Here is a 14,451-nt window from a genome sequence, read left to right on the forward strand (position 1 = left end):
AGGAAACAAAATATTAATGAAATATTTTACTACATACATTAAATTCAGAATCATTATATCATTTTGATAATAGAAATTGTTATCAATGTGTAACATAAATATCTCTAAAAATATGTAAACTCTAGAGAGTTTAGTCCAATTACATTTATTGTGACCACTAATCCATTTGAATTCTATCAACCACTCAATTATGTACGATTTATTTATCCTGCTTTTTGGTTATTGCCTTCTTTTAGAATTTATATTTTTTAACTTCAATTTTTTCTTTATATTTATAAGTTATATACTCTATACCTTTAAAGGTTGCTCAAGAAAATTTAATATGTATATTTAACTTAATAAAGTCTAAATTTAATCAACATGTTTATTCTCCCCCTGAGTAAAATAAGGACTTTAAATGCTTTTATGTCAATCGCTTTCTCCTTATATCTATAATTTCTGTCCAGTGTTTGTACTTTAACTTTTCATACAAGGCATTCCTCATAGCTTTTGTATGGTCAGCATACAGTTAGATTTACTAATAGGTTTATCATCCTTGAACAAGTCCCCTGGTGTGCTGCTTGGTGCCTGGTCACGTGTCCACCCTGGAGATCTGGTCTCACACAAATGACATATACTAAGGTAGGGGGAGGGATGTTAGCCCAAAAGGGAAAAACATCTAGACGCTAGTACCAGAAAAAGGCAGAGTGGCTTCTGGGCAGGTACCAGCAGCACCTGTCCACTACAGATGGCCTGGAAGAGGTCAGCAGAAGCCCCCTCACTGGCACTCTCCCCACATAGCTGGATTTTGCCAGGGCTGGTCTATCACTTTTCATATTAGGTACCCAGGGTGTTGGAATTTCAGGGGGTTCATAGGATAGGAAAATAAGATCATTTTGAAATGACTAGGTAGAAGTAACTAGCCCAAGTGGGACTATTATGACCAGAATTCCAACAATTTCATGAAAATCTAAACAAATCGTAAAGCAAAGAATTGTTCTGGAAGAGATTTAGCAGGTCTGCCACTCATATTGGTGTAGGCTGACTTAATCAGCTACTGCCACCAGAGAGGAAATAACAACAAGGCTGTTCTTGAACAAAATAACAAAGAATTACAATTGTCTAGAAAACCATGCAAACTAATAGCCCTAAAGCATCTCCTTTAGTGAATGTCTCAAATAACAGTCCAACCGGCTATGGCAAAAAAGACTGTTTACCTCCCAAGGCTCTGAGCCTTGTTTCTCAGTGGGTCTGCCTATAGGGGCTTTGCTGGAGAGATTTGCCTGAAAAAACAGAGTAATGTGATTCTGAATGTGCAGAAACACGTATTCATTAGTGAGAAATAAAATTGTCTGAATTTTTTTTAAATGGGAATTTTCAGAAACTTTAAGATGTTTAGTCATTGCCTAGTACTGGCTTCTTATTGCACTGCAGAGGAGCTATTAGGGAAATGATTTAAGCACTCTTGGGTAATGAGGTTTTTGTGTATATTAGTGTGGTTGTAATTGCATATTTAAAGACCAAGGAACTTGGAGTAATGATACTACATACCCAATGATCAAGAAAAGAGCAATAGAGACAGCATGGTCTGTTGGATTAAGAATCCACAAGGCTCCACCACCTACCCCTGGTACCAGTAGAAAGTTGCTCAGCTGTGCTGTGCCAAATTCTTCCATCTGTAGGAAGGCATAAATTACTGGTAACATAATGACAATAGTAATGTCATCCACTGGATGTAGATAGATTATATAGATATATACATATTTATTATTTATAGTGCCCTTATGTGACTATATCAAATATGAAAATTGAATAGGAAAAAATATGTGCTACTTGGTAACTTGGGCTAAGAATGAAAGTATGAAGCATGATTATTAAAGGAAATGAAACATTCTACTGCTGCAAGAGAAAGGAATTGAAAAGATAAATTATGGTCATCTTATGAACAAGCCTAGAATTAAAATGTCCCAAAATTCATAACACTGAACTCTAAAGAGAACTTGTACAGGTGTCTGAGTCCATGAATTTTTCATTCCAGATATATTCACTGCAGAAAGTATGAGCCCATTTTTAAAATGGAGCTAATAACACAATGATTGTCGCCTATCTGGTTTTCTGCAAATGCACCATTTTCGGTTACTGCTTCAACTCCTCTGATTGGCTTTTTAATAGTGCCTCTTCCTCCACCTGGCACTTACATTCTAGGGTTTTCCCTGGGATTCCATTCTCAGATCACTTTGCTTGCTTATGTAAACGTCTTCCCTGAGACAATGCTAATCACATCCATGATTTCAAATCCAGGTCTATGTTAGTAGCTCCCAGGTGAGTCCTCCATGTCCCTTTTGCCAGTTGCCTACTTGAACCACAACCTGGGAAAACTCAAAGGTTACTTCACACTCTACCTACATTCAATGAATCTCATTATTCTCTTTCTTTCCTTTCTCTCCTAATTTATTCTTTCTATAATCTCTAACTTATTAAGTAACAGTTAACTCAAGGCAAATATCGTCTCCCTACACAGACACTCTATCTACTCTCAAGATCTGTAAATGGTATATTCTGCTCAGATCAAAGCATATTCTTCTCCATTTCTGCTACACATGTCTTAGATAAGGACCTAATTACCTCTTACTTAACTTACCTCTTCTCCACCTAAAGTCTCTTCTCTCCAGCGTTCCTGTTCTATAACAAGCTGTTTTCCCAAACTACAAACCTATGTCACTGCCTGTTTTGTATTTCTAATGTCTTCCCTAACACTACAGAAAAAAAATGAATCCAAGCTCTTTAAAAAGGCACACCAGTTACAATATAATTAATTAATTAATTAATTTTTTAAAAAGCATACCAGGTATCTCCCTCTGGCCCAAGCCTATCTTCTTCCTCTACATTTTACCTAGCTCTTTAGACAAACTTTGTACTACCCTGAACATAGCATGTTTGCCTATACAGACAGGACTTTATTCATGGTGCACTGACATGCATTTCCTCCTACCTTTTCTTTGCAAAAAGCCTACCCATTGTTCAATATCTGTATTAGTTCATGGATGATTGCTTGCTTTCTTGCTAGATTCCCTTTCATAGTCACTGTTATTAGTTACCATATAGCACTGAAAGTATCTGCCTGCTTCTCCCATTTTCTCTTCTACTCTGAGCTCCTCAGTGGCAAGGCTAGTAGGTTATTCTTCAAATACTCAAATATATGGACCCTCTCACTGAGGATTTGGTACAGTGCCTTAAATAAGAAGCAAGTGAATTTGGACAAATATATGACCAAAAACCTGCCCAAATCTGAAGTGAATCATATGACTTAGGTTTGTGTTCAAAATCTCTAAGTATCTTTTATTGATCCTGAAAAATAACTTTTATACTTTTCTCAGCCTCAATTTCCTCATCTGTCAAGAGAGGGTGTTAGACTAGGTGTGTTCTCAGGTTTTTCTCTGCAGTCTTATTCTATGACTATGTAAATCAGTGATTCAGAGTTGAAATTTTATGCCTAAAAAGTTTTTAAATTTTATAGAGAATTAACCCATTCATTCATGGGAAGACTCAAAATTGTAATGAGCTAACTCTTTCCAAATTAAACTGTGAATTCCCATTCCCAAGATAATTTCATAACTGAAAAGATTTATTATAAAATTATAAAATTTATGAAATCATGTGGATTATAAGAATCATGTAGCATTTAAGATGTAAATATATATATATTAGAGAGAGAAAGAATTCAGCATTTTTGAATAATAAAAACAAAATTTGTGGGAGTGGCATAAAATTTCCCTGCAGATACTAAAATATTTTATAAAGTTTTAACTTAAGCAGTGTGATATTGCCACAGCAATAGACAAATAGATTTCTGGGACAGAAATTAATTTTTAGAACAGAGAACCCAAAATTGATCTATGCTTACATGGGAATTAATAATAGAATAGGATTCACTAAGCAGTGGTTAAAGAATGAACTAGTTTATATACGTTGTTAGGAAAATTTATTATCCATATGGGAAAAATAAAATTATATGACCTTAAGACAATATATCCAAAGATGTATTCCAAATGAGTTAATGCCCTACAAGATGGCAGATAAAGCTTTTAAATATAAGAAGATAATATATCTTGCTAACATTTTCATAGTGCTTGCTATATCTTAAGCAGTGCTCCAAGTGCTGTACAGACATCAATTCTATCAATAACCCCATTACCTTGTGAGGGAGGTAAATCCAATTATTATTTTTATTATTATCCCACATACAGAAAAGGTAATTATGGTACAGAAAGGTTAATAGACTTATTCAAGGGTCACAGTTAATAAGAACATAATCAGAATTCAAAACAAGCTCTCTTGTCTCAGTATCTGATCTCTTAAGTGCTCTGCTGACCAAGAAAGAGAGAAGGAAGGAAGGAAGGAAAGAAAGAAAAGAAGGAAAGAAATATCTGAAAGTCACAAATGATAAAAGAAAAATGAGGTATAAATCTAACTAAATTTTTTTTTATTTTACAATAAAGTCAATCTCATGTTTTAAAACAAACCACACTATCAAGAAGTAGGCACAATATATGAACCCACAGTTTTCGAAAAACTAATTCAAATAATTCATAAATAAATAAAAAGGTATTTAATCTCACAGGTAACCAGGCAAGTGAAAATTAAAACAGAGAGGTAATGTTTTTGGTCATAGGGATGAAGAATATTAAGAAGTCAGTACAATGCCAAATGTTGGCAGGTACTTCCTGTGAGAATGGAAATTGATCAACAAATTTGGAAAGCAATTAGGCAATATGTAGAAAAGTTGAAGATGTGACTAATGTAAAAAAAAAAAAAAAAAGAAAGAAAGAAAAAAAAACACAACTTACCAATTCCTCTTCTTGGTATCTTCCAAGAGAGATCCTTAGCCCAAAAAATAACAAAACATGCACATGGATATTCACTGCCACATTGTTTGTAATAGAGCAATATTGGAAACAATCTATGCATCTACCAAATGAGAACTGGATAAATAAAGGTGGTATATACATATAAAGAAATATATAAGAGAAAAAGAAATGGACCAGTTCAACATAGATAAATCTAAAAAACATTTTTGAGTAAAAACAAGAGTTGTTTCTGAAACATAAAACATCATACAATTTGGGTAAATTTATAAATCACATGAAATAATATTATGAATTCTCTACCCATACATATATAAACATTTATAAATTCCATTTTTAATGGACTAGAACAATATATACCAAAGTAATAATAGGTTATATCAAAAGAAAAGAGAAGTGAATAGATAGAGGCTGGTCAGCTTTGTCTAGAACATTATAATGTTTTAAAAATATTGTGTTGATATAATACTTACATATTTTTGAAAAAGCATATTAAAATAAAGTATTCTTAACTATTTTCACACATAGTGTAGTGCAAAACTATAGAAATTTCAAGGACTTTCAAAGTAAAATTGCAAGAAACGGCTTGATGCAATTTTTTTGAAATTTGAAAGAATCAAGTAAGAAGCATAAGGGGATGAAAATTTTAAGCAACCACTTTTTTTTGTTTTTAAATCCATCACAAGGAATATTATTAAATTACATTTTAAGCTACAGAAATGCTATTAGAGATATAAAAGCAATCTGTGATAACTGGAGGAGAAATGCATACCCACTAGCACTCTGATAAATGGCTAAGGTTTCTGCTCCTTTATTTCGTATTCTTTTGAATAAGCATAAAGGAATTGATAAGATGGTTTAATTAAAAGAAGTATAAAAATAGTTTTCTGAGAGATAGCCTGTTAATATTGCTATTACTTCCATGTGTACTCAGCTCTAGGTCTTGCTATGTATCTGCAGGAGAACAGCATGTTGTAGAGCAAAATTGTTTCTCTGTGCTACTTTTATCCCTGAAATAGAATAGAGAGGTAAAGTTTTTTCTACCCTAATTTTTAAAAATTCTATTTGCAAGATTCATGTATTTTTTCTAGTATAGACGCCATGTGCAATTAACTCACCAACTGAGCCCACTATTTACAATCCTAAAACTTAAAGCCTTTATGCATAATTTTATTGGGGTCAATTTGTGACTCATGCACTCATGAAAAGTAGAGACAAAGAGCTCGTAAGCACTTAAAAGTAAGCTTTTCCCTTGTCAATGACTCAAATCAGTTTGGTGTTTCTTGGTCTGAATTTGTCTTATAGTCTTTTCCCTGAGTTAGGGCAAAGAGTTCACCTAGGAGTACAGGAGTAGTTTTATGTACATTTATAGATTCCAGTGTTTGGTCATATAGCAAAGAAATTCCATTCCCATCAAAGCACCATATATTCACTCCAACATTCCTCATGATCAGTTCGTGTACAGTGTTCATATATGCTGACATGGCAGACACTTTATAATTTAGAAATGCCATAGTGAGTTCATATATCCTACCAATGATTATATCCTACTAATTAATGTAGACTACCTGATTATGTAAGTGCATATATATTCATTTATGTATATTCATTTGTTTGACAAATAATTGAGTAATTACACTTAATCTATACTTAGCACTGAATACACACACATGCACACACACATGCAATCACACACACTTGCATGTTTATGTGGTTTCAGGTGAACAATGAGTGAAGTAAAGCAAGTCCTGATGCTTGATAAACATAGCTGATCTAATTAAGAAAAACAAAGCTAATCTTATAGGGAATTGGAGCTCAAAGAATTTAAATGGCTCTCCAAATGCAGTCTCCATATCTGCAGTGCCCAAGACATTCTTCTCTGAGTTATATCCAAATGACAAATTTCTGACCTCTCATTTCATTCATTAAGAATTCCTAATGTTGGATTGTATGTCAGAAAAACGTTGTGTCCTCTAACATTATTCTTGTTTATGGGCAATGTGGATTGGAGAAGAAGGCTCACATTCTTCCACCTATATAAAATAATAAGAAGTGCCACAGGTGTGTATTTATATTTGTATCATTTATGTATGACCATGTAATCTATCTTAGAAATAGCACTGGTGCTGTTATACTATGTTCATACTATATAGTATCTACTTCCTCAGGTTGTCACATGGATTCCACCAGACAGACAGTGTCAGGCATGAGACATACTAACCCTCAATAAATGGTGGCTAGTGCAAAAAAGAAAATTAAACTCAAAATGGATTAAAGACTTAAAAATAAGATCTGAACCTGTAAGAGGAAAACATAGGGGTAAATCTCCATGACATTAATCTGGGCAATTAATTTTTGTATATGACCCAAAAAGCAGGGCAACAAAAACAAATAGAGAAATGTGGTTACATCAAACTGAAAAGCTTCTGCAAATCCAAGGAAACAATCAACAGAGAGAAGAGATAACCAGCAGTGTGGGAGAAAATATTTGCTTACCATATACCTGATAAGGGGTTAACATCCAAAATATATAGGGAACATAAACAACTCAATAGCAAGAAACAAATAACACAGTTTTTAAAATGGGCAAAAGATCTGAATAGACACTTCTCAAAAGAAGACATACAAAAGGCCTACAAGTTTATGAAAAAATGCCCAACATGTCTGCTCATCAGGAAAATGCAAATTAAAACCACCTCAAGCCTATCAGAATCACTATTAACCAAAAAGACGAAAGATAACAAGTGTTGGAGAGGAGGTGGTGAAAAGGAAATCCTTGCACACTATTGGAAGGAGTGTAAATATGGAAAATATTTAAATATTGAAAATGGTATGGAGGTTTCTCAAAAAATTAAAAATAGAAATGTCATATGATCCAACTATTATATAACCATAATATTAGGTATATTCCCAAAAGAAATGAAATCAGTATGTAGAAGAGATACCTGCACTCCCATGTTAATTTCAGCATTCTTCACAATAGCCAATGGATGAGTGGGTAAAGGAAATTTAATATATACACACAATGGAATACTATTCAGCCTTAAAAAAAAATTAAATTCTGTCACTTGCAATAACTTGGATGAACCTAGAGAACATTATGGTAAGTGAAATAAGCCAGGCACAGAAAGACAAAAGAAATAAAAAATAAACACATGACCTCACTTATATACGGAATCTAAAAAAGTCAAACTCATAGAAGCAGAGAGTAGGATGGTGGTTACCAGCAGCTGGGGACAAGAGGATTCAGATGTTTTAAATGATACAAAATTTCAATTGGACAGGAGAAATAAGTTCAAGAGGTTCATTGTGCAACATGTTATTAACTGTAGTTAATAACAATGTATTGTATACTTGAAAATTGCTGAGAGAGAGTAGATCACCACAAAAAATAAGTTTGTGAGGTTAAGCGTAAATGTTAATTAGCTTGATTTAACCATTACATAATGTAGACATACTTCACAACAATGTTATACACTGTAAACACATACTTTTATTTCTCAATAAAATTAAATTGAATAATTAAATGTGAAGGAAGGACTGACACATGCTACCACATAGATCTTGAAGACTTTTTTGAAGTGCAAGAAGACACAAAAGGACAAATGTTATCTAATTCTATTTATATGAAGTGTCTACAATATACAAATCCATAGAGATGAAAAGATTAGAGGATGCCAGGGTCTGAGGGCAATGGAGAATGAGGAGTGACTGCTTAATAGGTACAGGGCTTCCTTTTTGGCAGATGAAAATTTTCTGTATGCAGATAGACTATTTCAAATGTACTAAATGTCACTAAATTGTTCATTGTAAAATAGTTTATTTTCTGTTATATGAATTTTATCTCAATAAAATAAAATTTAAAAAATTTTAAAAACTAAAAAGATTGTTATCTTGTTAAATGTTTTTATTTTATAAGATTATCTTTCCCAGAAAAGCAAAACTCCATGTTTGCAAATATCCTGTAGCTTGTAATGAATGATTTGTTATATGACTGACCTCCCCTTAGCTGGCATGTGCGGTCCATGCTAGCACTGACTTTATTATATCCCTGCCAATATTCAATAACATTGATTTATATGGCAAATTACCTTGCTCTCTTGCAAATACTAAACCTCTGATAATTGTGGATACAAATAAAAAACCTTGATTCTCACCTCTTCCATCGCTACTACCACCACCAACAACAAAAATAAAATAAAAATTCTTCTTTTCTTTTCTATCTTAATGGCTCAAATCTATAACCTAAATATAATCTTGGATTCGCTCCTTCTTCATCTTTGAATTTCAATTATCATTAGCTCTGCAAGTTTATCTCCAAATACCTTTTGAATTGTTCTGCTTCTTTCCATTTCCACTAGGAACTAGCACCATAGGAATTTGACCTTTCCCCAATAGCTTCCCCTGGATAAATGCGAAAGACTCTCAATTTGTCTCTTGCTTCCATTAGTCTTTCTATATATTTTTCTGAGACACATGAAGGGCATCATTGCCATAACCGACATGGTATGTTTATTTATTATGACACTTTTCCCAAGATGAAAGCATTATCTCTTATTCCAGTGAAATCTGTATAGTATAGTTTTCTGTCAGATAAAAGTAAGTGTTTCAGGAAATTGACACCTTTTTCTATTTTACACAAAAACATTGTATGAGTTAATGGCATCTCTATTCCTCTCTTTGTCTTCCCTACAATCCATTCTCTACACAACAACCCAAAGTAATCATTCTAAAACAGATATAAAGTTTTGTTAATCCTCTGCTTACAGCTCTTCTGTGATTTCTTATTACATTTGGAATAAATTCCCTGCCATTGCTTATCAGATCTCACAGAACCTGACCTTGGCCTTTTGTGCAAGTTCATCTCAAACCTGCCCCTCAAATGTCCATCAAAGTCCAGCCCGACTGGCCACTCTTGATTTCCTAGGAATGAAACACTTTACCTCTTCAAGGTTTATATACTTGCTGCTGCTCCTGCCCAGAAAATTATTTTCTCTTATCTTAACATGGATGGCTCTCTTTCATTCTTTTCATCTTAATTCAAATATTACCTTCTCAGGGAGGCTATAAAGAATTAACTTATTTAAAGGAGTATTTATTTCCCTTCCTAGTTAGTTAATCTTATTTCCCTACTTGTTTACTTCATAGAATTTGTTTTAAGCCACAAACATTTTGTTTATTTAGTTGTAATCTTTTAATCTTTAGTCTTCCTCCAACAAAATATTAACCCATATAACTAGGGGTGTTCCACGGTTATCTCAACCAAAAATGTTGATTGGGGTTGGGGGCAGAGCAAGATGACTGATTAGAGGGATAAATGGCTTGTCTCCCCAACAAAGACAGAGAATACATTGAATACACAACTACACTTGGAAAAAAATAGTAAAAGGAGAGAACTATAACACTCACATCAAAGGAGTAGCAGAGATGCTAGTGAGTGCAGAAACTCAGGATAGCCACATAGAGAATAGAAGAAAATTCCTGCCACCACCACTCCATACCCTAGACAGGAGCAGCAAGGACCCAGGAGGAGTTTTACCTGCGGGAAAGAGGTAAGAGCTTTGGCAGCACAAACCACAGGGGAATTGTGCTGCCCTTTTGGTCACATACCCTGTGTCGGGAACTGCTGGTAGCCCATGAAACTGCATGGATCTGTGGAGGGCGCTCATGCTGAATTGCCCCCACCCACCAGGTCCCAGGCTGCTGCAGAGGTCCAGTTTGGGGCTTGGACACAATACCCAAGGGCATTTTGCTTTGGCCTTTGCAATGGTTCTGCAGTCCTGAGGCTTCATCGTCATGCCTACATGATCATGACTCAGTCACCTACATCCAAGTCCACATGGCATCCTGCACCCTGGGAACAGGCTGTCCAATGCAACAAGGGTACCATCCTCAGGACAGAGGGGGTTGGTGTGTGTACTTTCCAGAACCATAAAGCCACCTAATAGAGGGCTTTGGCCACTGTCAGCAACCCTGTCCTCTTTGATGAGCACACTTGCAATTCTTACAGCCTCAAGGAGGCAGTGAAAGACTCATACGCCTAACTCAGGAGCACAGACCCATGCCTGCAGCACCAGTGAACCTGCCAAAGGCTTTCTGACCCAGAAGGAGGGGCTGTAGATGGACCTAGCATCATTCCTGGGGGCACAGAAGCCCACCCGCAGCCCCAGCGACTTCTCAAAGGGCACACCCCACAATAGCTGAAGAGTTTCAGAGTGATCCAGCACCTCCCCTAGGGTTACAGGGGCATTCCCACCAACACAGCACCCTTGCCCAGGGTGACCACATCAGCCAAGCAGCTGTAGAGAACCCTAGCATCTCTTTTGATGTTTTGCACAAAACAATAGCAACCTTAGCCAGAGTGGCCCAAATGTAAGGTCACAAGTCAAGTCTCAGTAAATTAAAGAAAACAAATTACTTCAAGTATATTTTCAGACCAGAATGTAATAAAACTAGAAACCAATTACAAACAAAACTTTGAAAACTATACAAATACATGGAAATTAAACAACATGCTCCTGAAAAACCTATGGGTCAAAAAAGAAATTAAGCAAGAAATAAAAAAAAATCTTGAAAGTAATGAAAACCAAAACTTGTGGAATACTGCAAAAGCAGTACTGAGAGGAAAATTTATTACAATAAGTGCTTACATCAAAAGAATAGAATGGCTTTAAACAAACAACATAATGTTATACCTCAAAGAACTAGAAAAGCATGAAAAATCCAATCCCAAAATTAGTAGATGGAAAGAAATAGTTAAGATCAGAACAGAATTAAATGAAATAGAGATCAAAAAAGATGAAAAAAAATCAATTAAACAAAAAGTAGTTTTTTGAGAAGATAAACAAAATTAACAAGCCATTAGCTAGGCCCACTAAAAAAGGAAGTGAGAAGATCCAAATAACAAAACCAGAAATGAAAAAAGGAGACATTATATCTGATACCACAGAAATACAAATAATCATTAGAAACTATTATGAACAACTATGTACCAACAAATTTGAAAATATGGAAGAAACAGATAAATTTCTGGATACATACAAACAACCAAGACTGAACCCAGAAGAAATAGAAAACCTGAACAGACCAATAATGAAAAAAGAGTCTGAAACAATAATTAATAGTCTCTCAATAAAGAAAAGCCTAGGACCAGATGGCTTCACTGCTGAATTCTACCAAACTTTTAAAGAAAAATTAATACTCATCCTTTTCCAACTATTCCATAAAATCAAAACAAAGGCCATTACACCAAATTCATTCTCTGAGGTGAGCATCACCATAATACCAAAATCAGATAAAGACACAACAACAAAAAGAAAGAAAGAAAGAAAGAAAGAAAGAAAGAAAGAAAGAAAGAAAGAAAGAAAGAAAACTACAGACCAATATCCTTGATGAACACGGACACAAAAATCTTCAATATTAGCAAACAGAACTCAACAGCACATCAAAAAGATTATACATCATGATCAAGTGACATTCATCCCAGGAACACAAGCATGGTTCAACATATGCAAATCAATAAATGTAACATATCACATCAACCAAATGCAGAAAAAAAAAATATGATCATCTCAATAGACACAGAAAAAGCATTTGACAAAATTCAACATCCCTTCATGATAAAGATTTTTAACAAATTAGGTAAAAAAGGAAAGTATCCCAACACAATAGAAGCCATATATTACAACCTACAGCTAAAATCATCCTGAACGGGGAAAAACTGAGAACTTTTTCATTAACAACACAAACAATAAAAGAATGCCCACTCTCACTCCTCCTATTCAACATAGTATTAGAAGTACTAACCAGAGCAATTCAGGAAGAGAAAGAAATAAAGGGTATCAAAATTGGGAAGACAAAGTAAAATTGTACCTGTTTGCAGATGACATGATCTTATATATGGAAAAACCTAAAGACTCCACCAAAAAACTCTTACAGCTGATAAATGAATTCAGTAAAGTTGCAGTACACAAAATCAGTAGTGTTTCTATACACCAACAATGAACAAACAGAAAACAAAATCAAGAAAGTAAGCTCATTTACAATAGCTACCAAAAAAATAATAAAATACCTAGGAATAAATTTAAGCAAGGAGGTGAAAGATCCCTACAATGAAAACAAACAAAAAAAAAAAAAACATAAAAAAATTAAAAAGGACAAAAAATATGAAAAGACATTTCATATTCATGGATTGGAAGAATAAGAATTAATGTTGTGAAAATGTCCGTACTATCCAAAGCGATTTACAGATTCTATGCAATCTCCATCAAAATACCAATGACTTTCTTCACAGAAATAGAAAAAACAATCCTAACATTCATGTGGAACAACAAAAGACCTCAAATAGGCAAAGAAATCCTAGGCAAAAAAAATAATAAAGCCAGAGGCATTATATTACCTGACTTCAAAATATACCACAAAACTACAGCTACCAAAACAACATAATTCTGGCATAAAAACAGACATATGGACCAGTGGAACAAAATAAAGAGCCCAGAATCAATTCACTTATTTACAGTCAACTGATCTTTGACAAAGGCTTCAAGAACACACATTGGGGAAAGGACAGCCTCTTTAACTAACAGTGCTGGGAAAAATGAATATACCTGTGTAGAATAATAAAACTAGACCCATACATCTTGGTATATGCCAAAATCAACTCAAAATGGATTAAAGACTTAATTGTAAGACCTGAAACTATAAAACTTCTAGAAGAAAAGACAGGGGAAACACTTCAGGATGTAGGATTGGAAGAAGACTTTATGAATAAGACCTCAAAAGCACAGGCAACAAAGGAAAAAAATAAACAAATGGGATTACAGCAAACTAAAAACCTTCTGCACAGCAAAGGAAATAATCAGCAGAGTGAGAAAACAATCCACAGAATGGGAGAAAATGTTTGCCAACTATGCATCTGACAAGGAACTATATTCAGAATATGCAAGGAAGACAAACAACTTAATAGTAAAAAGAAAAATAGATTCAATCAAAATATGGGAAAAAGAGCTGAATAGAGATTTCTCAGAAGAAGACATAAAAAGGGCTACCAGGTATATGAATGAATCCTGAACATCACTAATCGTTGGAGAAATGTAAATCAAACCTACATTGAGATATCAGCTCTCCCTAGTTAGACTGACTATTATCAAAAAGATAGCAAATTACAAATACTGGTGAGGATGTGGAGAAAGGGGAGCCCTTACATACACTGTCAGTGTGACTGTAAATTAGTGCAACCATTATGGAAAATAACTGCAGACAGAACGACCATACAATCCAGCAGTCCCACTACTGGGTATATTCCCAATTTATGGAAATCATCACGTTGAAGGGATAGATACCTGCACTACCATACCTGCACTACCATATTTATAACAGCCAAGATATATTCACAATAGCCAAGATATGGAACCAACCTAAATAAATGTCTCTCTATGGATGATTGGATAAAGAAAATGTGATGTATATACACAATGGAATACTACTCAGCCATAATAAAGAATAAAATTCTGCCATTTGCAGCAGCATGGATGAGCTTGGAGAAAATTATTTTAGGTGAAATAAGCCAGGCACAGAAAGAGAAGTATCATAAGGTGGAGCAAATAAA

This window comes from Cynocephalus volans, chromosome 15, assembly GCF_027409185.1.
Source record: "Cynocephalus volans isolate mCynVol1 chromosome 15, mCynVol1.pri, whole genome shotgun sequence".
Lineage (NCBI taxonomy): Eukaryota > Metazoa > Chordata > Mammalia > Dermoptera > Cynocephalidae > Cynocephalus > Cynocephalus volans.